Genomic DNA, 27386 nt, shown 5'->3' on the forward strand with positions numbered 1-27386 from the left:
CCTCTTTTCCACAGCCCACTAGGAGAGCAGTTGTTCTGTATTTCCTTGTTCCTTTCAAATTCCTCACCAGTCTTTAAGCAGCAGTGTGAAAAATTTACGGTATAACTTACAAGTTGTACAAAAATGTTACAGCAATGTTATTTGCAATAAATTGCAGCACTTGGCTATATAAATCTGCTGTCGATGCTGTAAGAAACACATTGAGCCACATCTTATAGGGGCCTGAACAACACGACTGGTGTGAAATGTGACAGAATTACATAAGTAGTCGAGAGAGGCCCATCTTGACATAGTTGAAAAATGGAGCGAGTTGCTTCCCAAGTTCTGGGTGTCAAGGCAAGATACTCACTAGGCAACAGTGAGTTGCACATTAAGGGGAGCTATTGTTTGGTCATGACCTTATTAATAGCAGATCTCATCTCATTTCATTAATATACAGCTCCCTATCCTGCCATGCTGTGAGTAAACTAGATGCCAAGAATTTTCGTCTTGGAAGTCAGAGAAAGTTAGCAGTACTTCCATCAGGTCAAAGAAGATAGCAGGCAATTCACCACCTGTCTTGACCTATTCTACAATGAGATGTTTTCCTCTTGGAATGAGAGAGAGAAACAGGTATTCAGACAGATGAAAATGGGTGGCATAGCTGTTAATGCTGATCAGGTGTGGTGATGTCCTGAGTGACTAAGAACCACAAGGGCATCCAGGAATAGTGCTGTCAGGTGTTCAGGTAGGTGAGAACAACTAAGGGAAGATGATGATGGCAGTAAAGTGGTAGAGTCTGAGCATTATTGGAAAGTAGGTACAGTTAGCAGAGATTGTGAAGTATCAGAGAAGATGGTGGCACTTAAGCTGGCAGATGGAGAAGGTCATTAAACCTCATTTCTACAGTGCTGGCCATTCCTCCACAAGGCTGAGACTGCACTGATTTCGGTGGTAAGCTCTGACAAGGATGGCATGGTCTGCTGTTATGACCTTTGCTGGTCCTGGGTGAGAAGGACATCCTGAATCTGCATCATCCCATCCACTGTGACCTTCAAATCCTACCTGGAAATCAGGGTACCTATTTTCTCTTGTCTACAGTGTTGAGGGCTAATATCAGAAAATCATGCAGGGAAGCTTCAGTAAGACAGTGGCAAAAACACCCTTTTAAAGATGGCATTGGTGCCAGAGATGTCAGTCAATTCTAGGATTTCCCGATAGTGGCAAATTGTTCCAGGAATGGGAAATAGCAAAATGAGGCTAGAATTGGGAGAAAGGGGCACTTGAGGCAAATTCAGTGATATACAGCAAGAAAACACCCACACTAAGCCTTGCAACAATAAACCCTCTGTAAAACTCAGCAAAAATGGCACTTTGCCAAAAGAAAGTAAAAAGCTCATTATCTTCTGCATAATTTCTTCATTACTCACACCAACCGTAAGTTAAGACAGGGAAGACAATGCTGATAATAAAGAAAACACATTGTGTAAATATTATCGATATCATAGCTCTAAGGCAGCGTTGTATTTAAAATTGTTTGTAAATTCATACCTGGTACCTATTGTATCCTCATTACTGTATACTCAGTAACTTCTACTTCCCAGAATGATGCTATCATTGCTACCTATTTTACATTGTACGGGACTCAGTTGTGCCAGTGCTTGAGTAGAAGAAATCCCTTTTAGCTTATGTTAGCTTTATGATTCACTGCAATAGCCAGCTTGGTATATTAGAAAATATATTTTGCAAGTTGTGTGCACTTTTTTAATATAGAATATCACTTCAAAAAATGTTTGAAAACTATGGAATCATAGAGTCAAAGAGTCATGTACAGCATGGAAACAGACCCTTTGGTCCAACCCGTCCATGCCAACCAGATATCCCAACCCAATCTAGTCCCACCTGCCAGCACCCGACCCATATCCCTCCAAACCCTTCCTATTCATATACCCATCTAAATGTCTCTTAAATGTTGCAATTGTACCAGCCTCCGCCACTTCCTCTGGCAGCTCATTCCATACGCATGAAAAAGTTGCCTCGTAGGTCTCTTTTATATCTTTCCCCTCTTACCCTAAACCTATGCCCTCTAGTTCTGGACTCCCCAACCCCAGGGAAAAGACTTTGCCTATTTACCCTACCCATGCTCCTCATAATTTTGTAAACCTCTATAAGATCACCCCTCAGCTTCCGACGCTCCAGGGAAAACAGCCCCAGCCTGTTAAGCCTCTCCCTATAGCTCAAATCCTCCAACCCTGGCAACATCCTTGTAAATCTTTTCTGAATCCTTTCAAGTTTCACAACATCTTTCCAATAGGAAGGAGACTAGAATTGCACGCAGTATTCCAATAGTGGCCTAACCAATGTACTGTACAGCCGCAACATGACCTCCCAACTCCAGTACTCAATACTCTGACCAATAAAGGAAAGCATACCAAACGCCTTCACTATCCTATCTACCTGCAACTCCACTTTCAAGAAACTATGAATCTGCACTCCAAGGTCTCTTTGTTCAGCAACACTGCCTAGGACCTTACCATTAAGTGTTTAAAGCTGGAAATGTGTTGCTGGAAAAGCGCAGCAGGTCAGGTAGCATCCAGGGAACAGGAGAATCGACGTTTCGGGCATAAGCCCTTCTTCAGGAATGAGGAAAGTTTGTCCAGCAGGCTAAGATAAAGGGTAGGGAGGAGGGACTTGGGGGAGGGGCGTCGGAAATGTGATAGGTGGAAAGAGGTCAAGGTGAGGGTGATAGGTCAGACTGGGGTGGGGGCGGAGAGGTCGGGAAGAAGATCTCAGGTTAGGAAGGCGGTGCTGAATTTGATGGATTTGACTGAGACAGGGTGGGGGGAGGGGAAATGAGGAAACTGGTGAAATCCGAGTTCATCCCTTGTGGTTGGAGGGTTCCTAGCCGGAAGATGAGGCGTTCTTCCTCCAACCGTCATTTTGTTGTGGTCTGACGATGGAGGAGTCCAAAGACCTGCATATCCTTGATGGAGTGGGAGGGGGAATTGAAATGTTGAGCTACAGGGTGGTTGGGTTGGTTGGTCCGGGTGTCCCACAGGTGTTCTCTGAAACGCTCCGCAAGTAGCCGGCCTGTCTCCCCAATATAGAGGAGGCCACATCGGGTGCAGAGGATGCAATAGATGATATGTGTGGAGGTGCAGGGGAATCTGTGGCGGATATGGAAGTTTCCTTTGGGGCCTTGGAGGGAGGTGAGGGGGGAGGTGTGGGCGCAAGTCTTGCACCTCCTGCGGTTGCAGGGGAAGGTGCCGGGAGTGGAGGTTGGGTTGGTGGGGGGTGTGGATCTGACGAGGGAGTCACGGAGGGAGTGGTCTATACGGAATGCTGATAGGGGAGGGGAGGGAAATATATCCTTGGTGGTGGGGTCCGTTTGGAGGTAGCGGAAATGACGGCGGATGATGCGCTGTACATGGAGATTGGTGGGGTGGTAGGTGAGGACCAGTGGGGTTCTGTCCTGGTGGCGGTTGGAGGGGCGGGGTTCAAGGGCGGAGGAGCGGGAAGTGGAAGAGATGCGGTGGAGGGCATCGTCGACCACGTCGGGGGGGAAATTGCGGTCCTTGAAGAAGGAGGCCATCTGGGTTGTGCGTTTTTGGAACTGGTCCTCCTGGGAGCAGATGCGGCGGAGTCGAAGGAATTGGGAGAATGGGATGGCGTTTTTACAGGGGGCAGGATGGGAGGAGGTGTAGTCCAGGTAGCTGTGGGAGTCGGTTGGTTTGTAGTAGATGTCCGTGTTGATTCGGTCGCCTGAGATAGAAATAGAAAGGTCTAGGAAGGGGAGGGAGGAATCTGAGACTGTCCAGGTGAATTTGAGGTCGGGGTGGAAGGTGTTGGTGAAGTGGATGAACTGTTCAACCTGCTGCGCTTTTCCAGCAGCCTGACCTGCTGCGCTTTTCCAGCAACACATTTCCAGCTCTGATCTCCAGCATCTGCAGACCTTACTTTCTCCATTAAGTGTTTAAGTCCTGCCAAGATTTGCTTTCCCAAAATGCAGCACCTCGCATTTATCTGAATTAAACTCCATCTGCCACTTCTCAGCCCATTGGCTCATCTGGTCAAGATCCTGTTGTAATCTGAGGTAACCCTGTTCACTGTCCACTACACCTCCAATTTTGGTGTCATCTGCAAACTTACTAACTGTACGTCTTATGCTTGCATCCAAATCATTTATGTAAATGACAAAAAGTAGAGGACCCAGCACCGATCCTTGTGGCACTCCACTGGTCACAGGCCTCCAGTCTGAAAAACAACCCTCCACCACCACCTTCCCTCTTCTACCTTTGAGCCAGTACTGCATCCAAATGAATAGTTATCCCTGCATTCCGTGAGATCTAACCTTGCTAATCAGTCTCCCGTAGGGAACCTTGTCGAACGCCTTACTGAAGTCCATATAGATCACATCTACTGCTCTGCCCTCATCAATCCTCTTTGTTACTTCCTCAAAAAACTCAATTAAGTTTGTGAGGCATGATTTTCCACGTACAAAGCCATGTTGGCTATCCCTAATCAGTCCTTGCCTTTCCAAATACATGTACATCCTGTCCCTCAGGATTCCCTCCAACATCTTGCCCACCACTGACGTCAGGCTCACTGGTCTATAGACCCCTGGCTTGTCCTTACCACCCTTCTTAAACAGTGGCACCACGTTAGCCAACCTCTAATCTTCCGGCACCTCACCTGTGCATATCGGTGTTACAAATACCTCAGCAAGAGGTCCAGCAATCACTTCTCTAGCTTCTCACAGAGTCCTAGGGTACACCTGATCAGGTCCTGAGGTTTTATCCACCTTTACCCATTTCAAGACATCCAGCACTTCCTCCTCTGTAATATGGACATTTTGCAAGATATCACCGTCTATTTCCCTACTGTCTATATCTTCCATATCCTGTTCCACAGTAAATACTGATGCAAAATACTCATTTAGTATCTCCCCCATCTCCTGCGGCTCTACACAAAGGCCACCTTGCTGATCTTTGAGAGGCCCTATTCTCTTCCTAGTTACCTTTTTGTCCTTAATGTATAGTAAAAACTCTTTGGATTCTCCTTAATTCTATTTGCCAAAACTATCTCATGTCCCATTTTTGCCCTCCTGATTTCCCTCTTCAGTATACTCCTACTTCCTTTATACTCTTCTAAGGATCCACTCGATCAATCCTGTCTATACCTTACATATGCTTCCTTTTTCTTAACCAGACCCTCAATTTCTTTAGTGATCCAGCATTCCCTATACCTACCAGCCTTCCCTTTCACCCTGACAGGAATATACTTTCTCTGGATTGTCGTTATCTCATTTCTGAAGGCTTCCCAGATGCTTAAGTTTATAATACAATTGGAGCTCACTGCCTCTCCATTTCTGTTCCTATCATTCATTGAAATAATCAACATTACCTTAGATATCTTCTTATAATTCTGCATTTTTCTGCAATTCTAATCTGTCTGCAATTCAAAGTTTCTGCCCCAGATATTTCCTGCAGCAAAGCATTCCATGCTCCAAGCTGTTTCAGTAAAGTCGCCTTGCTTATTCTGAAAATTTTAAATTGACGGCCACTGTTTCCTGTTGTTTCCCTTCATTATGCATAGCCTGTTTGTTGCATTCTGCAGTCCTTTTAAGAATGTAACATCTATGTTTATTTTAATGCTACCACGTTTGACCCTTTTGTCCTCAAGCAACTGAGAGGGACCACTGGGAACCCCTAATCACTAACTGCCCAAGCATTAGAAATGGACTGTCTTTGTTTACTCAATCAGAATCTCTATCAAAACATCTCTTGGCTTGGTCCAATGAAAACAGTTTTCAGAAATTCATGTTCTTTTCAGTAAATACTCCTTTCGACCATAGCTTGCCTGCAGGCATTAAGTGAGATGCAGTGTCGATTGTTTGAATTTAAATCGTTTCCTCTAAATTACTGGAATACATTTTGCAGTACATTGTACTTTTGGAACCATTGTTAGAATAATTTATAGATTGTTTTGATTTGTTTTCAGCAGCATTTTGGTTCAGGTTAACTGTTATAAAAAAGCTTCTGTCTAAGGTGCATGTGATTCTGGTTAAATTTATGTAATTTTGTCTTCCCAAATAACCTGTTCAAACAGAATCAGCACTTTATAATAGGAATAAGATAATCACAAAATAAGAAGAAACCTAAAGGAAACATTCAGGTAGCATTGGTGAAGTATTCAATTACATTCCTCGTTCCTGAGTCCTCATTTGCATATGCACCATGCCGCCAACAATTTGTACTCTCACTTGTAACCGAAAGAAGCGCTCTCCTCTCTTGTCCACTATTAAAGCTCATTTTAAAAAGTTGTTCTTGCCCCTTTGCTCTAAAGGATTGTTTAAAATTTTAAATGAAGCCTGATATGTACTATGTTTAATGCTGCTTAGATAACTGGCATTAATAAAACCATGTATTAAATAATGGTCAATTTTAGATAATGAAGTTCAGTTCTATAATAGTTGCATTAAACCAAACTGTTACTGACACTAATTCTAAATTGTAAAAAAAAATCAGAAGTCTGATTTTCTCATTTATTTCAATTTCACAAATCTTATGCTAAAATTAGACTTCCACAATATCTTGATTTTGTACTGTTTAACCAGAAAACTACTTGGATTTAAATGAAGTTTCATGAAGAAAATATGAAACTGCAGAAAATAAGTTTATGTATTTTCCTTCTTTACACAGTCCATGAAAAAATGTAATTCTATAGTGGTCCAATTTAATGAATGTTTCCTTTTGTAAATCATGATTACATTAATTAGATTTTGACATCCAAAAACTGATAAATTAGATGGAAGTTTTAAATTAAAACATTTATATTATGTGTATTCTAGCACCAAATTTAAGTTGTCTTAAGTCATTCAAGTTATACTTAAAGTATTTATGTACAGTACTTAAATGATTTTTATACACATTACAGAAAATGACATAAGAATGTAGTTTGTATGAACTAAATGCAGTGGAGATATATTGTAATTTCTGTTTCCATTGATTATAATTACAGCTAATAAGTATTGAACACACATATATCAATGACACTCCAACTATTATGGTTTCAATGAAGTTACTGCAAAATTGTTAGATAATTGAGATTATTTGGTTTTAATCAGTATATGAATGTTAAAGTTGGGCTAAACATGAATGATATTTAAATTAACATTGCTAAGTAGCCTGGGCTTGCTTATTTTGTTCCATTTTTAACTTGAGAATTGCAGCAACAAAATTATGCTTAGCTAGTTCTTCAAAGCAAGCTTATCAGTTTCAAACTAATGTTGTGGGTTAGGATCTATCATATAATGGTACTCTAGATCTTTCAGTTGAAACTATTGTTACATTTCTCATTTGCACCTATTTAATTTTTTTCTTCAAATAGATGGAATATTGATATTCCTACTACACTTCAAAATGCTCTATTTCTAATGCATCAATCAATGCTATACAGTCTCCCACATCTACACTTATATTTCAGCCAGTCACATTGAATTTCAAAAGTCAGATTACTTGAAGCATGTATTGTATTGTTTTAGTGAACTGTCATGCCCATGGTTCTAGTGAAGAAAATATGAAGATCTATATATCACTTGTAGGATTATTTAAATAATGGCAGATATGAGATGTAGAATTTGGAAAAAAGTTGCAATTTTGTAGTGTACTGTTGTGTAGCGATATGCCTTTGACACTCTGTACTTTGTTTAGAAAGCAAATAGATTGCTGTCAGTGTTGGAAAAGAAAATGTTTAAATTTGGAAAAAGTAAATATTACTGTCAGTTCTTACTAATTTTTTTGCTGTAATGACCAAGCTATTTTATGGCTTTTTCATTGTGTTTTTGTGTGTTATATATATGCATAAATATAAAATTTGTGATAATTTATGCCAAAAAGCATAAAAACAGCATTAAAACTGTTTTGGAGTGCATGTTTGTTTACAAATTAAATTTTTGTGTAATTCCTTCATAATTACAGAACAGTTATAAGGGAAACATGCATTATTGTTGCACTTCGAATAAAAGAATAGAACTAATTTATTTATTATGTTGCTAGTCTTTAAAAGGAGTTTTCCACAACATAAAATAAAGGACTGTGGATGCTGGAGATCTGAAATAAAAACAATTTTTTTGGCAAAACTCAGCAGGTCTGGCAACAGCTGTGGGGAGAATAGAGTTAATATTTCAAATCCAATGACTCTTCATTGGAACTGAAAACTAGGGAAAATACTTTTTATGAGATTGTGTGAGAGGTTAGGGATGCAGATAGGTGAAGACAGAGCCCAGAGAGAGATATGAAACGTGTAGGCAGATGAGGGTATTATTCATTGTAAGCCAGGACAGAAGAGAAGCTGAATAAGTGATAATGAGAGCTGAGTAGGAGAGAATGTGTAGGCTGTGCTGAAAGCAGCCCGTTTCGTGACAGGACAGGGATGTGGGGGTGGGTAAAAGAAATGGAACGTCGGAATTAAGCTCTAAACTTAATGAACTCAATGTTCAGTCCCAGAGTCTGCAGGATCCCGAAGTGAAAAATGAGAAGCTGTTCTTTGAGCTTGTGCTTAAACTCACTGGAACACTGCAACTGGAAGCTCAGGGTCATTTTTATGGACAGAACATAGATGTTCTGCAAAGCAAGTCACCCAATCTGCATTTCCTGTCCCCAGTGTAGAGGAGATCCCCATTGTGAGCAGTGAAATGAGTAGACCAGATCAAGTGAAGTGCAGGCAAATTGCTATTTCATCTGGAGGGTGTCTGGAACTTTGAGTAGTGAGGAGGGAGAGGGTAATCGGCAAATGTTACACTTTGTTAAATTTCATGAGAAGGTTCTATGGGGTGGGGGGGTGATGTTGGGAACGCTGATGGTGCGGTAATTGGGGTCCCTACCTTGTTGGAGGGAGAGAAGGGATGAGGGTAGAAATGTGGGAGATGAGTCAGACACAGCTAAGAATGGCTCAGTGGCTCTATTCCTGATGAAGGGCTTTTGCCCAAAATGTTGATTTTCTTGCTCCTTGGATGCTGCATGACCTGTTGTGCTTTTCCAGCACCACTCTAATCTAGACTCTGGTTTCCAGTATCTGCAGTCCTTGTTTTTACCTAGTTGATTTTAACCCTACTGCGAATCCTCTTGCAAAGATGCCTGCCTTGAAGAAGTTTTCCTCCTCTCTCTACAAGAACCTCAGTGAGTCTCTCTCTCTCACTGCTACCCCCAGGTCATCTCCTCTGCCCTGAAGCTCTTCAACCATGTCCTGAAACAGACTTTCTACCTTCCTCATTTCTCCTTCCCCCACCTCACCCCAACTCCAACCTTCCAGCTCAGCACCGCCCTCATGACCTGTCCTACCTGCCTATCTTCCTTTCCACCTATCCACTCCACCCTCTTCTGTGACCTATCACCTTCATCCCCACCCCTATTCACCCATTGTACTCTTTGCTACCTTCCCCACCCTCCTCTCTGACCTATCACCTCCATTCCTACCCCCATTCACCTATTGTACTCTTATGCTATTTTCTCCCCACCTCCAACCCCCTCTCATTTATGTCTCCACTTTGCAGGCACCCTGCCTCTATTTCTGATGAAGGGCTTTTGCCCGAAACGTCGATTTTCCTGCTCCTCGGATGCTGCCTGACCTGCTGTGCTTTTCCAGCACCACTCTAATCTAGACTCACAGCACCAGGGACCCAGGTTCGATTCAAGCCTCAAGCGACTGTGTGGAGTTTATACATTCTCCCCATGTCTGCATGGGATTCCTCCAGATGCTCTTGTTTCCTCCCACAGTCCAAAGATGTGCAGGTTAGGTGGATTGGCCACGCTAAATTGCCCAGTGTCCAGGGATATGCAAGCTAGATGGATTAGCTATGGGAAATGCAGAATTACAGGGATGGATTTGTGGGGGTGGGTCTGGGTGGGATGCTGTTTGGAGGATTGGTGTGGACTCAATGGGTTGAATGGTCTGTTTCCACACGTTAGGGATCAATGACAGTAACGGGGGAATCCTTAGTTGAGGAAAAAGATAGACATTTCTGAGGTCCCCCTGTGGAGGGTGACATCAGAAAAGATGAGACAGAAACTGGGAAAATGAGAGTTTTCCATAACAAACTATTAATTGACCAGTTTTTTTGTGTAGTACAAACTTTAATGCGCAACAAATACCAAAACGAAATGTCTGCAAAAATATTGTGAATTTCTTTGACAACTTCTCATTCACATGTCACAACCTGACCTGACCTTTAACCTTTCTTTCATCGTCAATATCTTTAAAGACATTGTGTCCATCATGATCATAGTTCCCTGTTTGTTTTTCCCCTGAAATTTCTGCTCCTAAAGCACCAAATCAATTAGAATCAAGGCCCATAAATAATGTTGCAGTTTTGGTGTATTTTTCTTCCTTATATTTCACACATTTGTTATACATTTGTCAATTCCATCCTCCTTCATTACCGAACTAATGGAACTGGTCTCACTTGGTTCAGCTCTTCCTATCTAATTAATACCAGAGCATATCCAACAACAATCTTTACACTTTAAAACTACCATCTTCCCAACTCCTGGCTTGAGCTGCATTGTTTAAAAGTGATTTAAATGCATAAAGTCAATTTTCCTGCTGCCGGTTTGCAACAGCAGGGCTAGATTGAGAGATATAAAATTGAGGGAATTTTCCAGAAGTAAAAATTTCCTGCCTTACACCCTGAACCCAACAATCATTGCAGTTCTGTAGTCATTCATTGCTACAGGGAGTGTTAATTGGCTGGAAACATGACTTCTGTCCCTCACTCATATCGAGGGCCTGCTTCAGAGTTGCCAATTACTCTGATAGCCAGTAACACTGTTGTTCCAGTATCCTATAGCAGCAATTGGCAGGACAGGGACTGCAAATGCTCCCCTGTTTTAAGACTAGATATTACTGCAATGGAGAACCTTTCTGTCATGACAGAAATTTTCTAAAAGTTTAATTCCAAACATGTCACTTCTGATTTTCATGGAGTGGGTTTGGGCCTGGATGTTAAACTCCATTTTGATATCTCTGCTGTCTGAAACCTAGAGTACTGAGAGCAGACCAAGTCTGTTTTGGAGAATTCATTGTTACCTAAAAGAAGTACTCAAACCTTTTGCCCAGGTGTTCTTCTCTTGTGAGACACAAAAGGCAGGGAACTGACTCAGACTTTATTTAAACAAACCCTTCTTTATTTGACTCTTTAGGTACCACTATTGAGTATAAAACCCACATTCATTACAACATGTACTTCTTACGTCATGTAACAACTTTAACTCATTTAAATTTACTTGACTTAATTCACATTTGTCTTTAACTCTATAAGTGTGGCTTGAAACAAGTGCTACTACGATTAAAGTGATGTGGCTAACTTTGCTCGCAGCGTACACCTTGCTTCAGGGCTCTCTTCTCTGATGAATTCAGAGCACTTTTTATTTCAAAAATATACTTAATAAAATGTATATATATCGTCACTGAAGCAGTTCAATCTATACAGTAGTATATGAAGAAAGCAAACAAATATTGCATTTTAACTTTATCCAACAAACAAAGGCATTTTTACTTGTACAAGACTATATTTATATATATTTGAGACATCAGGGTTTATAAGGAGGTGTCACCTCCTTAATAGGGTCACATTTTGAATGATCTACCATGTGCATCAACATTCAGGTGGGTGGGTAATTTAAAGGCCTTAGTTCAGATGAGGACAGGCTTGGAGGATTGCTGATTGGTCAGAAGTGGGTGAGATGGCAGCAGAAGGTCACCTTGGGACTTAGCCCCCGCCTTCAAAACTGTGGCTACCATACAATGGGTCCATGCAGTACACCCATTCTCCAGCCTTTTCGATAATATGTCTTGAACACAAAGAATATCAAAATCACTCACCACCCCTCCCTCTGTCAAAAGTATAGTGTCCATGATGAATCTAGTAGTAGCTCTAAAAAAGCAGAATGATTTGAAAGGATGGAGCTTTACCTCACAGAACATTCCTGTAAATTCCCCTGGCCCCACCAGTTCTCATCTCGGCATACCTCGACACGGTCCTGTCCCCATTAGTCCAAACTCATCTCGGCATACCTCGACACGGTCCTGTCCCCATTAGTCCAAGAACTCCCCACCTACGTTCGTGACACCACCCACGCCCTCCACCTCCTCCAGGATTTCCGCTTCCACGGTCCCCAACGCCTCATCTTCACCATGGACATCCAGTCCCTGTACACCTCCATCCCCCATCACGAAGGACTCAAAGCACTCCGCTTCTTCCTTTCCCGCCGTACCACCCAGTACCCTTCCACCGACACCCTCCTTCGACTGACCGAACTGGTCCTCACCCTGAACAACTTTTCTTTCCAATCCTCCCACTTTCTCCAAACAAAAGGAGTAGCCATGGGCACCCGCATGGGCCCCAGCTATGCCTGCCTCTTCGTAGGGTATGTGGAACAATCCATCTTCCGCAACTACACTGGCCCCACCCCCCATCTTTTCCTTCGCTACATTGATGACTGTATCGGCGCTACCTCGTGCTCCCACGAGGAGGTTGAACAGTTCATCCACTACACTAACACCTTCCACCACGACCTCAAATTCACCTGGACAGTCTCGGACTCCTCCCTCCCCTTCCTAGACCTTTCTGTTTCTATCTCAGGCGACCGAATCAACACGGACATCTACTACAAACCAACCGACTCCCACAGCTACCTGGACTACACCTCCTCCCATCCTGCCCCCTGTAAAAACGCCATCCCATTCTCCCAATTTCTTCGTCTCTGCCGCATCTGCTCCCAGGAGGACCAGTTCAAAATACGTACAACACAGATGGCCTCCTTCTTCAAGGACCGCAATTTCCCCCCGACGTGGTCGACGCTGCCCTCCACCGCATCTCCTCCACTTCCCGCTCCTCCGCCCTTGAGCCCCGCCCCTCCAACCGCCACCAGGACAGAACCCCACTGGTCCTCACCTACCACCCCACCAATCTCCATGTACAGCGCATCATCCGCCGTCACTTCCGCCACCTCCAAACAGACCCCAGCACCAAGGATATATTTCCCTCCCCTCCCCTATCAGCTTTCCGTAGAGACCACTCCCTCCGCGACTCCCTTGTCAGATCCACACCCCCCACCGACCCAACCTCCACTCCCGGCACCTTCCCTTGCAACCGCAGGAGGTGCAACACTTGCGCCCACACCTCCCCCCTCACTTCTCTCCAAGGCCCCAAAGGAAACTTCCATATCCGCCACAGATTCACCTGCACCTCCACCCACATCATCTACTGCATCCGCTGCAGCCGGTGTGGCCTCCTCTATATTGGGGAAACAGGCCGCCTACTTGCGGAGCGATTCAGAGAGCACCTCTGGGCCACCCGGACGAACCAACCCAACCAACCTGTAGCACAGCATTTCAACTCCCCCTCCCACTCCACCGAGGATATGCAGGTCATTGGACTCATCCACCGCCAAACCACAACAACCCGACGGTCGGAGGAGGAGCGTCTTATCTTCCGACTGGGAACCCTCCAACCGCAGGGGATGAACTTGGACTTCACCAGTTTCTTCATCCCCCCTCCCCCCACCTTGTCTCAGCCGGATCCCTCCAGCCCGGCACCGCCTTCCTGACCTGCAGTCTTCTTCTTGACCTCTCCGCCTCCATCCTACTCCGACCTATCACCCTCACCTTGACCTCTTTCCACCTATCACATTTCCAACGCCCCTCCTCCAAGTCCCTCCTCCCTACCTTTTATCTTCTCCTGCTGAACACTCTCTGCTCATTCCTGAAGAAGGGCCTGTGCCCGAAACGTCGAATCTCCTGTTCCCTGGATGCTGCCTGACCTGCTGTGCTGTTCCAGCAATAAAGTTTCAACTTTGATCTCCAGCATCTGCAGACCTCACTTTCTCCCACCAGTTCTTTCAAAGTCCCAGGGCCTGGCTCTGACTGTGAATGGGTGTGTCTTTCCAACTTCTAGGTAAGTGGTCTAGCCCCTCAAGACTCGCCTACAACTTATAGTCTCCCACTGCAAGCTAATCCCTCCATATCTGATACCACTCCGACTCCCAGCTGAATAGTGTGGACCTTGGAACCCGCTCACGATTAATAGATTCCTGTTCCCTCATGGGTACAATGTCTCTCTTTGCCTACTCCACTGACAGCAAAATTACTGACTTTACCACCTTTTCACAACCACTCTATACTTCACATGATGCCTGAACATTGTTTAACATTTTCTGATGTTAAATTCACCAGATTATGTTTTGTCTTTTAAAATTTTCCCATTAATGTATTTCTGAAGGCCTGTCAGTGCTTCATAAGTTCAGTGTTCCTGTTTTCTTGGGTTTTAATTGTGCTCTCTTGCTTGAGGCTCATTTTTGTTTAGTGTTGTAGACATTTATGCTATAATTTCTTCTGATGCAGTCAGACAGCGCTGGCAAACTTCTATTTTTCTTTCTCTCTTGATAGTTGATTTTTTTCATGAGTGTGAAGGCATTTGGATGAGTTCCAGTAAAACACTTGGGATGTGCACCTTATGGCTTCTTTTCAAGTTAGTACACTTGCATTGCTGCTACTATTAACAATAAACTAAATACCCAATGTGTGTGAGAGCTAATAGACAATAATTATGGGTTTGCAGCAGCGATAATTAACTCCCATGGTGCAGTTGCAATCAAATTGCTGCCAAGAGCAATTGGCTGTTATGTATTGGAACATTTAAAGTTTAAGGAATTGAAGTAAGGATTTTTGCTTCTTGCTGTGTCCTTCCAGTTTAGATGAAAAACTAGAATCCTGACAAAATGGACTGGTAGATTTGGAGTTATTCGGAGGTAGTGTAGCAGTGTCTCACAGTCACTGCTAGCTGGTGCTTTGCAACTCAACCTGTTTCTAGAATCTTCTGCTCAGGAATTAGCATCAGTGTGCTTTTACTGCTATTGCTTGGAAATACCAAAGGAACGGTCTTTTTAAACTTTCATGCAGTCATTGTATTTCTTTGAGCTGCTCCACAAAGAACTACTGAATATATTGCACCTCATAGCATTGCCAGGGATCACAGAATTCCACTCTGTCCTCAGCTCAGGATCATCCGATTCCTTCTAGACCAACACTGGAGTCATTCACTGCTGTGTGCAGATGCATCTAGGAATCCCTGGTGGACACAGATCAACCATTCTGCTGCTCAGCAAAGCCAACAGACCCAGACACTGCAACTCTCATACTTTGTATTTTTTTTTCTAAAGCAGTCCCCATTAATTTCATACACATGCCATTCTGGCCCTTGAGCAAAGTGTTAGTCCATACTTTAACTGAAAGGATGCTGCCTCACATGGCCGAATAGTTCCATCATTTTCTGTTTGGTTTCAGGTTTATAGCATCTGAAATGTTTTGCTTTCCAGGATAGCCTTTGATTTCACTAATAGCCTCTGACTGCACAGAATAATCTACCTAAGTGCCTGACTTTACATGAGCTCCCACAATACTCTCAAACAAAGCCAATTCTCTGTGCAGTTGGTATTTGAAGAGAAAGGGTGAGTGGGATGTTGCTCCTTGGGGAACCAGGGCTGCCTTTTGCATCTTGGATCCAATGGCTTTGCACCTACAAAGGCAAAACACTGAGACAGTGAGCCTCTTATCGCAGAAAGATTGGAGATTAACTCCCAGCATCCATTAATCAGGATGCATTTTGGCCAGCAATCCTCATTACAATTTTAACTGCTTCATCAAAAGTGGGCATGAAGAAGCTGTACAGCCTCTGGAATATAGTCAGCCCTGTCCTGCCCACTGATGGGTAAAAAGAGATGAAGTAAAATTAAACTGTACACCCAAACAATAATCATTCAGAGTTCTCTACATCCAGGAGTCATCTTCTAGATTGGAAAATTACAAATCACTCCACTTAAGGGGGAGGATAAAAAAGACCAGGGAGTTACAGACTAGTTAGACTAACATCTATGGTGGGTAAACTGTTGGAGTCTAATTGAGGACAAGGCAACTGAACACCTTAATTTTTGAGTCAACCAGGGAGGATTTCAGCACAGATTCATGATATATAGGTCACTGATTTTTTTCTGAGTTGACGAAGGTAGCGGACAGGGATGTGTCTATGCATATTGTTTCTATGAACTTCCAGAAGGTTTTTGATAAGGTTCCACACAACAGACTAAGATAGAAGCTCACAGAATTGAAGGAAACTATGACAGGGCTGGGAAAAGAGTTGAGTGGGACAGGTGACAAAAAGTAGAGTTAATGGGTAGGTACTCAAATTGGAAAAATGTGACCAATAGTGTCCCAAAAGGATCCGATCTATCTCAATCACTCATTTATTAACAACTTGGATAACGGCTTATAGGGTCTATGTCCAAATTTGCTGACACGATTAGAGACAAAAAAAACTGCAGTTGTTGGAATCAAAAAAGGTAGACAAGCAAAAGGCTGGAAGAACACAGCAAGCCAGGCAGCATCAGGAGGTGGAGAAGTCAATGTTTTGGGTGTAACCCTTCTTCAGGACAAGTTACACAGCATTGCAAACAATGTAGATGAGAGCATAAAATTACAAAGGTATATTGACAGACGAGGTGAATGGGCAAAACTGTGGCAGATGAGTTTCAATGTAATTAAGTACGAGCAAGTGAGAGATTATCCATTTTGAACCAAAGTAGCCTGATGCATCCTTTTTAGATGAAATTAAATAATGTGGATGTCTAAAAATTGGGGTCCAGGTGCATAGATAGTTAAAATGTCAAACAAATGCAGAAAATAAAAATCAAGAAAGCAAATGGAATGCAGGCTTTTATATGTAGAGGCCAAGTACAGGGAAGTAGTTATATAAAACCTTGGTTAGACCCCACTTGGGAGTATTGAACACAGATCTGGGCACCTTACCTCAGAGATATATTGGTATTGAAAGAAGAACAATGTAGCCTTTACAAGAATGTTACTTGGACTTCAGGGATTCAATCAGAGGTAAGATTATGCAAATTAGGCCTTTATTCTCCAGAATTTTACAAGTTAAGAGGTGACCTGATTGAAGTCTTCAAGATACTAACAGAAAAAAGACAAGGTAGATAAAGATAAACTATTTGCACTGATTGGGGAACTAGGGGCATAGTCTGAGAATTAGGGCAGACCATTCAGGAGAGATGTTAGGGAGCACTTTGACACACAAAGGTTTGGAACTCTCTTCTACAAAAGGCAGTGGATGTTGGATCAGTCGTTAATTTTAAATCTGAGATAGATAAGTTTTTATTAAGCAAAGGTGTAGAGGGAAATAGACCAAAGATAGGTATATGGACTTAGGCCACAGATCAGCCATGATATCACTGAATGATAGAACAGGCTTAAGGGGCTGAATGACCTACTCCTGTTCCCATGTTCCTGTAAATGTGTTTAGGGAAGTGCTAAGGGGAGGGGGTGTGGGAAGTTTTGCGGGATGGAATCAGAAATAGCAGAGGCCCTCCAAGTCCATGTCTCGATGTCCCAAACCCTTAATGATCGGCTTCAGCTTGGAGGGAAAGGCACAAGTTAAAACAGCTGCTTGACTGCCAAGGCATCATCAGACACCCTTTCTGCATGTTTATATTAAAACACAGCTGGCGTCAGTTAATTACCTCTACCTACTCTGAACAGCAACTGAAAATCAGGATCGAAGCTGAAGATTCAAGAAAATTCAAATGTTAAAGGCAGGTTTAGGATTAGAATGGGCTTGATGATGAACTCTCTTTACTCACAGCCCCAAAATGGCAATGTTCAAATTTTAATAAATTCCTGCCCACTGTATTCCTGCCGTATCTAAGATTTTGGGCACTTTGTCTGGCAACGCAGACGTCTCCCCAGAAATTTCTGAGAAATACTGAAGACTTCCAACCTCATTGTTTGACAGGATCCAGTCAGAACTGCTTCAGTGAAATCATCATCCTAATACTATACAAACACGATTACTTTTCTTAATTCTAGTCATTACAAACACGCTCACTATTCAGCAAGCATGTTATTTTTCTGAAAACTCAAACAGAAGGCATTCCATTTCCTACTTTAGGTTATATTGCACATTATCTTCACCCCCCCATACAACCTTAATTAAACACCGTCCTTCACAGGGTGGGGTAAAATGACATCTCCTGACTTGTAATGCAATTTCATAGAAATTTTCAATAAATACCAGCTGACTCATTTGAAATCCAGTCTGTGTGAAGCAGCTATCGAGAATAAGGGAGTAATTTCTGGCTTTCTGTGTAAACAAAGTAAAATTAGGAAGGTAATTATATAGGCTATATATGATGAGGAGCTGTGGGCTGTAGATGACACCTAATGATTGGGCTGATCTCATAAACAATACAGTTCAATGATTCAGAACACCCCCGTGAGTGGGAATCAATCATCTCTTTAGATCATTGTCATCCACCACACCATGTTATATAATTTAAAGTGAGCAGTCAGGTATAAGGTTTTGACTAAGTTGATGAATAAACTAAGGACTGATTCTGATGCTATATCTAACTGAATGTTTTCTCTACAATAGTGTGTCCTTTATTTTCAACTTTAATTTCAGCCATTAGACTTTTATTCTGACTGTGTTAGTGGATTGAGGTTGTGTAACACCTCTAGATAACAGCTTTGTGCTTTGGAAAACTCATTTCAGGTGGATACAGTTCTCCACTAGTTCTGTCAGGCATGTTATTGTTCAGATAGTTTACCTACCAGATCAGATGAACAGGAATAATGAAAAAACCATACTTCAATAGAAAAGTAGTTCATCATTTCATAGCAAAGTGCGTCTGTTTCTTCTGTAAAACCCTTCATCCCCAGGATCATTCTTGTAACCCTCCCCTAGACTCTCTCTAATGCCAGGACATCCTTCCTTAGTTATAAGGCCCAGAACTACTTACAATGTTCCAAATGTGGTCTGACTATACACCATCAGCAGTACATCCCAGCTCTTGTATTCTAGCCCTCTTGAAATTAATGGTAACATTGCATTTGCCTTCCCTACTGCAGACTGAAGCTGCATGTTAACCTTAAGAGACTCCTGACGTAGGACTCCTAAGTTTCTGTGTGATTCAGATTTCCGAAGTCTTTCCACATTTAGAAAATGCTCAATGCCTCTATTCTTCCTACCAAAGTGCAAACCTCACACTTCCCCCCCCCCCCCATTGTATTCCATCTGCCACTTCTTTGCCCACTCTCCCAGCCCGTCCAAGTCTTCCTGCAGCCACCCCACTTCTTCAACATGACCTGTCCCTCCATCTATGTGTCATCTGCAAACTTAACAACAATGCCCTCTGTTCCTTTGTCCAGATCCTTTCTCAACAGCAAGCCACTGCCTACAGATTTTGTCCTAAACAGCAAACACGATTTGAAGAATTTCCAAGGATAATGAATAAAAAATCAGTTTCAATTTACTCGAGTGTCTATTTAGACTGAACCTTTCCCTTTGTCCCAGCCTGGTTTCGAGCATTAGCATGAAAGTCACAGTCAAAGAACTAGCTCCTCGTCACCCCTGTGTTGCAGGTAAAAGGCCATCAGCCAACAAAATAAATGATTAAAGGTGGTTATGCTTTATATATGTGCCAAATTATTCATGGGACTTAAAATACATGATACACATGTACATTTAGGTTATGATTTATCCAGCATTTTAGATTACATTCATGATCTGTTTGAGCTTTCATGGTTTATAACATCTTTCACATTCCATAATAAGCAACAGGTTTGAGCATGGGTGAAAGTAAGAATGTTGTTGAAACTTTATTGCTGGAACAGCACAGCAGGTCAGGCAGCATCCAGGGAACAGGAGATTCGACGTTTCGGGCACAGGCCCTTCTTCCTGAAGAAGGGCCTGTGCCCGAAACGTCGAATCTCCTGTTCCCTGGATGCTGCCTGACCTGCTGTGCTGTTCCAGCAATAAAGTTTCAACTTTGATCTCCAGCATCTGCAGACCTCACTTTCTCCTGAAAGTAAGAATGGCAGATGCTGGGAATCAGAGTCGAGAGTGTGGTGCTGGAAAAGCACAGCAGGTCAGGCAGCATCCGAGGAGCAGGAGAATCAATGTTTGGGGCATAAGCCCTTTCGGCTTGAGTGTACTTCTGAAAGAAATTGTGATCGTTGTCATAATACCCTAAATGCTGCTGTTTAATCATGGTTAAAAGGAATGAGTACTACAGATCAATTCGCAATTCCAATGGCAAGGCTATTGCTAACCTCCATTGCAATGGTCTCCACAGTCCCCAAACTGAATGGTGAATAGAGAAGGGAAGCCAGTTTAACCTTCCTCACCTGGCACCTTTTGGGGTATACCATCCAGAACTGTAACAATTTGGGGAACTTTACTTGAGATGAGGTTGTAACAGCAATACAACCAATCTATGCTGCCCTTAGGAAAGGATGAAATGAGATCAAATTCCAGGTCCAGCAGAATATAATTTACATTACAGAATACTGTATCCACTTTTTGAATATGTACCAGCCAGGAACACGTCCAGCTCTCTTGAAGCACTTGTTAAAGAACCTTGTATTGACTACAAGGATGATGCAAAACTAAGGTGAATCGTTTTAAAGGTTTTTGCCTAGTTTGGCTGGGAAATTCCAATGTGCAGGCCAGGCAGCATCCGAGGAGCAGGAGAATCAATGTTTCAGGCGTAAGCCCTTCTTCAGGAAATCTTCTTCATTTCCTGAAGGAGGGCTTATGCCCGAAAAGTCGATTCTCCTGCTCCTCGGATGCTGCCTGACCTGCTGCGCTTTTCCTGCACCACACTTTTCAACTCTGGTCTCCGGCATCTGCAGTCCTCACTTTCTCCAAATTCCAATGTGCAGTCACAGAGAGTGGGTGGAATCTGGTTTGGCCTTGAATGACATGGGCAATTGTGAGAAATCTGGGAAAACTGTGTCATAAATCCAGCAAAACCTTTCTTGACATAGGAAGCAATAAATCGCATTTTCCAACAGAGTTCCAGGCATCAAATTCTTGCCAGAAAGCATTGAGCTGCTGATTAGGGAGGGTTATCATTTGTTGTCAGCCGAATTAAATGTACATCTTGCCTCATAAATTTGCAGCATCTTATCCAGTGAAGAAACTAGATATCACGATTTCTAGATACGAGGTCTGATCGGGTGCCTGTAAACCCAGGTCACTCCTTGTTCCTCCAGACTGCCACCTTGCATATCCAGCACCATTGTCACGGGCATGCTCCTGGATTGTGGTCATGTGCACAGCATGCTCACAGACACTAACATCTGGCATGTGTCAGCACTCCCACAACATCATTGGCACATCTTCAATTCACTTACACAATGCTGCTGCCCTGAACTGCTGCATTTTGGGTGAAATGCCACAGCAAGGACACTTTGTTCACACAGACACACCCCCAGGTCATAGCTTGGACCTGGCTGAGTCTCAATGCTGCTCACTTGCTTTCTTTGCACTCACTGAGCTCCTACCTTAACCTTCACAGAATCCCCGTCTTGCCTTTTGCGATTTGCTCCATCCACCAACCAAGACCCTCTCCTCTCACCAGCAGAACTCCTGATTTTTCTCCTCTAATATCTCCCCTTAGGTCAGTCCAGCAATCACCCAATTTAAATGTTGAGTTTGCAGTTCAATATTCTAGAATTCAGTTTATGGGATGTGACACAATCCATCTCTAACTTTACCAGACTGATAGCTGGGATAATGGGATTGTTCTCTGGGGAGAGATTGTGGAGTCTCAGCCTCTATTATCTCGCGGTTGGAACAATGATTTACAAAGTTCTGAGATGGTTTGACTGGGTCAATGTGGGTTTTCCTGTGGGGATACAGTCTAAGACTGAGTGACAAGACATTGAGCTGAGAATGTGTTGCTGAAAAAACGCAGCAGGTCAGGCAGCATCCAAGGAACAGGAGAATCGACTTATGCCCGAAACGTCGATTCTCCTGTTCCTTGGATGCTGCCTGACCTGCTGCGCTTTTCCAGCAACACATTCTCAGCTCTGATCTCCAGCATCTGCAGCCCTCACTTTCTCCTCTGACAAGACATTGAGCCAAGAAGGAATTTCTTCACTCAGGGTCACAAATCTTTTTGAATTCTCTACCCCAAGGGACTATGGAGTCTTAATTATTGAAAATACTAGAGACAGAAATCAATCAAACTCTAGACATTAATGATAAGAAAGGATATGGGAACAGTATGGTAAAATAATGTTGCTGTAGAAAATCAAGCATGATTTGGTCATGTGGTAGAATAGGTTCAGTGAACTAATGGACAATTCCTTCTCCTATTTTATTATTCATTCATAGGATGAGGGCATTGCTGACTAGGCCCATTCCAAACAGCATTTAAAAGTCAACCACATTGCTGTGGGTCTGGAGTAAGATATATGCCACACCAGGTAAGGATGGCAGATCCCTTCCCTGAAGGACATTTGTGAACAGATGAGTTTTTCCAATAATTGACTATGATTTGTGGTCATCATCAGACTCTTAATTCAAGCTTTGTTTGAAATGGAATTCGCATTCCACCATCTGCTATTGTGAAGATTCAAACCCGGGTCCCCGGAACATTACCTGTGTCACTGGATTAACGGTCCAGCGTTAAAACCACTGGCCATTGCCTCCCCATAGCCTATTGCCTTGGTTCCTAAATAATTTTTAAACTTGACCTGAGTGGTATCTTTTTCACACAGAGGGTGGTGTGTGTATAGAATGAGCTGCCAAATGAAGTGGTGGAGACTGCTACAATTACAATGTCTAGAAAGCATCTGGATGGGCATATGAATAGGAAGGGTTGAAAGGGATATGGGCCAAGTGCTGACAAATAGGCCTAGGGCAGATTGCGATGTCTGGTCGGTGCAGATGAGTTGGGCCGAAGGGCCTGTTTCTGTGCTGTACATCTCTATGACTCTGTGACTATGTGCTCTTTCTACTTCTCAAAATTATTTTTGTTACAACCTATTTCATTTCTGTCATACATTTTCACTACAAACATAACATTCATTGTTTTGACCACACTGAAAGCAAAAGAATTACATTAATCCATCGTTTCCCACCTTGAGTAATAAATGCTAAAATTGTTGGTTTAGAAAGTAAGCAGGACACATTCTAGAAAATTAAACGGTTTCCTATTGTAGCTGCTTCTTCTGGTGAGGTTAATAACTCAAACCACTTCCTCTTTGATTCTTCCTACATTCCCAGAGGTTTTACTTTAACCAATAGAAATCAGTAAGTTTTAGTTCACTACTTCAAGAACAAGTTATTTCTCTCTTGTTAATTTTTTTTATCCCTCTTGTCACTATTTTTTGAATAGCTGTCTGTGTCCATTAGTTATTCATCTACATTGTAAATGGCTAAAATTTCCCTGTACATTTGACAGGTAGCTCAATGGAAGCCTTTTGTATGCCATTGAATATGCTTTTAAAATCCTACAGTATTGCAACATTCAGATCTGATTCTCAAATGCACCATAGAATCATACAGAGCAGAAAAGACACTTGGGTCCATTGAGTCTGCATCAGACCCATGAGAAAAACCTGGCCTTCATCCTAACCCTGTTTACCAGCACTTGCCCATAGTCTTGAATGTTATGACATGTCAAGCGTTCATCCAGGCCCTTTTACAAAGACGTGAGTCACTTTGCCTCTCCCAGCCTCCCAGGCAGTGCATTCCAGACTGACACCACCCTCTAGTAAAAACGCTTTTCCTCACATCCCCCCTAAACCTCCTGGCCCTCACCTTGAACCCATGTCCCCTTGTGACTGATCCTTCAACCAAGGGGAACAGCTCTTTATCCATCTGTCCATGTCCCTTATAATCTTGTACACCTCAGTCAGGTCACCCCTCAGTCTTCTCTGCTCCAAAAGAAACAATCTGAGCCTATCCAACCTCTCTTCATAGTTAAAATGCTCTATTCCAGACAATATCATGATGAATCTCTTCTCCATCTCCTCCGTTGCAATCATATCGTTCCTGTGGACTGAACTGGTCACAGTCCTCTGGCTGTGGTCTCACCAAAGTACCATACAATTCTAACGTGACTTCCCTACTTTTGTAATCTATGCCTCAAATAATAAATGTCCAATCTGCCCTAGTAACCTGCTCTTCCACCTTCAGACACCTATGGACAAACATGCCAAGGTCCCTTTGTTCCACAGAACTTCCTAGTGTTATGCCTTTCATTGAATATTTCCTTGTCAAATTATTCCTTCCAAAGTGTAACTCCTCACATTTTTCAAGGTTAAATTTCACCTGCAGTTTTAAACAGGAGCAGGTAACCATTCAATGGGTCAGAGTGTGTAACAAGCTTGCATCTCAAGAACAAGAGAGCCTTTAATTCAAGATTGTGTTTAAATATTGAGGTTAAAACATTGGTCTGAGCCTGACAGTCTTCCTGGTTGTTGATTGTGAGTTTTGACAGCTGGTAGCCACCATCAGGGAACATAGGAACAGTTCCTGACAGTCAGATAAACAGTGAGAGGGCAATTCTGGGCATGACTGGGGGCATTAGGAGGAAACCAATATTAAAGGAAGCCCAATACTGCCCCTCCTGGTGAACAAGGAAACTTCAAAATAAAATTAATCTTCCTTTACATTCCCTCTTATGGCTATGAATCAGCATTCCATAGCTCTGGGGTTTTGAAAAAAGCTTCTCTACACCCCACTTACTTAAAACTGCAAAACAAGACCAAAATTGCATCTTCAAAACCTGATCTACATAAGTAAAGAGGATTCTGGTGGCTTGCTAAGTTGGTTAAATTCCCTTCCTATTTTAAATGCTCCCCATTTAGTTTCTAGCACCCAAAGGGAGTTGCATTTAGATAATTTGATTGAATCAGGATCATTTTTTGTTGATCTGAGATTAACCCTTCACAGGCTCAAGATCAAATTCAGGTCTCTCCCTGTGTGCATGGCTCAACTTCTGAACAAATACATTTGCAAAATGTTTAGTAGTCCAACTAAAACATTCAAGTTATTTGTCAGAAGTAATATTCAATGTTTGAATTCCAACCATTGGCACTTTCAAGGCTTGGTTGTGTGGAATAAAACAGCTATTTGGAATTAAGGTTGACTTTGTTGAATTTTGAGCAGCAGTCTGAATTCAATTACCATTTCCTATGACTGAAAAGCACGTTCATGTCACACTGATACTGAAAACCTTCTCTTGAAACTACATCTGGTTAATGCACAAACAGGTCTGTGTATGTCTGTGTAGCCTCCTGCCACAACATTCCATTACTTACAGAACCTTCTGTATTTGCACCAACTCACACAGGTCCCATTCATATTATCTGGTGAAAACACTTCAGAAACTTGCCAAGGAAAATTTCAGCCAGCACAACAATTTTATAAAACCATAATTCCAATGAAAACACCCAGTGTGTATATGTCTAATCAAGCTTAACATTCTGCTTCCTCTTCAGAGGTTTTCATATGCTAAGGATGCCACTATAACTATGTTATTATTCTAGTACCAGCATGCTAAAACTGTACATTTCCAAACCTAATCCTGTACCCTGAAATATTCTGAAATATCATGAGACCTTGAGATGTTGTGTGTCAATACAAGCTGCTTGTGAGTGAGTTTCCCATTGCTGCGATGGACAAATGACAGACTGCACCATTGGTTCTGCTTACCCTGCTTCCTTTCTGTCCCATGGCCAGGTATGTGAAGGGGGACTGGTGCAAGGATGTGCATGAGCTGCTATCTGGTGAGATAGACCCACCATCTGAATGGGTTCCTATCGCACCATTGCTATTGGTTGCCAGCTTTGACAGGCCACTGATGGGAGGGAAAGCAGACAGGTAGAGATGTTGCCAGCCCCAAATGGGATACATCTTCAATTGCTGAGACAGGTGAGGGAGCAAATTGTGGAGCCGTTGACCGAAATTTTCCAGGTCTCTCTGAATTCAGGATTAGACCCAGAGATTGGAGGATTGGAAATGTGATTTTGTTTTTTAAGGAAGAGGCAAATCAGTAATCCAGGAAATGACAGACCTGTCAGCTTGATGTCAATGGTAGGAAAACTGATGGAGACCATAATACAGGATAAGGTCAATTTACCCTTAGAGAAAAATAAGTTAATGCTAGACAGTCAACATGGCTCTGTCAAGGGTAGGTCATGTGTGATGAGATGACACAGGCAGTGGATGAGGTTAAAAATCACATAACACCAGGTTATAATCCAACAGGTTTAATTTGAAGCACTAGCTTTCGGAGCGCTGCCCCTTCTGAACCACCTGATGAAGGAGCAGCGCCCCATGAGCTAGTGCTTCCAATTAAACCAGTTGGACCATAACCTGGTGTTGTGTGATTTTTATCTTTGTACACCCCAGTCCAACACCGGCATCTCCGAAGCAGTGGATGAAGATAGTGCTGTGGACATTGTATATTGAGACTTTCAGAAAGCATTTGATACAATGCCACCTGGCAGATTGGTTAGCAAATTAGAAATGTCTGGGATTCCTGGGTCCCTAGCAGCATGAATTAGACATTGGCTTAAAGATCGGAAACAGAGGGTCATTCTTGATGGGCATTTCTCAGATTGGTGATGAGTTGGAAGTGGTGTTCCCCACGAATCAGTGTTGGGACCTGTGCTTTTTCTGATTTGTATAAATTATTTGGAGTTGGGTGTTGAGAACACAATCTCTAAATTTGCAGATTGGACTAAGCTGGGGAAAATAATGAATTGTGGGGATAATGCTGAGTGACTTCAGAGGGACATTTTCAAGTTGGCCATATGAGCAGACACCTTGCAGATGAATTTTAGAACATAAGAACGAGGAGCAGGAGTAGGCCGTCTGGCCCCTCGAGCCTGCTCCGCCGTTCAATAAGATCATGGCTGATCTTTTTGTGGACTCAGCTTCACTTGCCCGCCCTCTCACCATATCCTTAACTTTTTTATTGTTAAAAAAGACTATCTTAGCTTTAAAAACATTTACTGAAGTAGAGTCAACTACTTCACTGGGCGGGGAAATCCATAGATTTACAACCCTCTGGGTGAAGACGTTCTCGCTCAATTCAGTCCTAAATCTGCTCCCTCTATTTTTGAGGCTATGCCCTCTTGTCCTAGCTTCACCCGCCAGTGGAAACATCCTCTCTACTTCTATCTTATCTATTCCCTTCATAATTCTATATGTTTCCATCAGATCCCCCCATCATTCTCTAAATTCCAATGAATATAATCCTAATCTACTCAGTCTCTCCTCATAAACCAACCTCCTCAACTTCGGAATCAACCTATTGAATCTCCTCTGCACCCATTGAGTGCCAGAACTTCCTTTCTCAAGTAAGGAGACCAAAACGGCACGCAGTACTCCAGGTGTGGCCTCACCAGCACCCTATACAGCTGCAGCATAACCTCCCTGCTTTTAAACTCAATCCTTTTAGCAATGAAGGACAAAATTCCATTGGCCTTCTTAATTACCTGTCGTACCTACAAACTAATTCTCTGTGATTCATGCACAA

Source organism: Chiloscyllium plagiosum, unplaced genomic scaffold, assembly GCF_037043375.1.
Source record: "Chiloscyllium plagiosum isolate Xiang-an unplaced genomic scaffold, Cpla_swu_hap1 HiC_scaffold_3, whole genome shotgun sequence".
NCBI classification, from domain to species: domain Eukaryota; kingdom Metazoa; phylum Chordata; class Chondrichthyes; order Orectolobiformes; family Hemiscylliidae; genus Chiloscyllium; species Chiloscyllium plagiosum.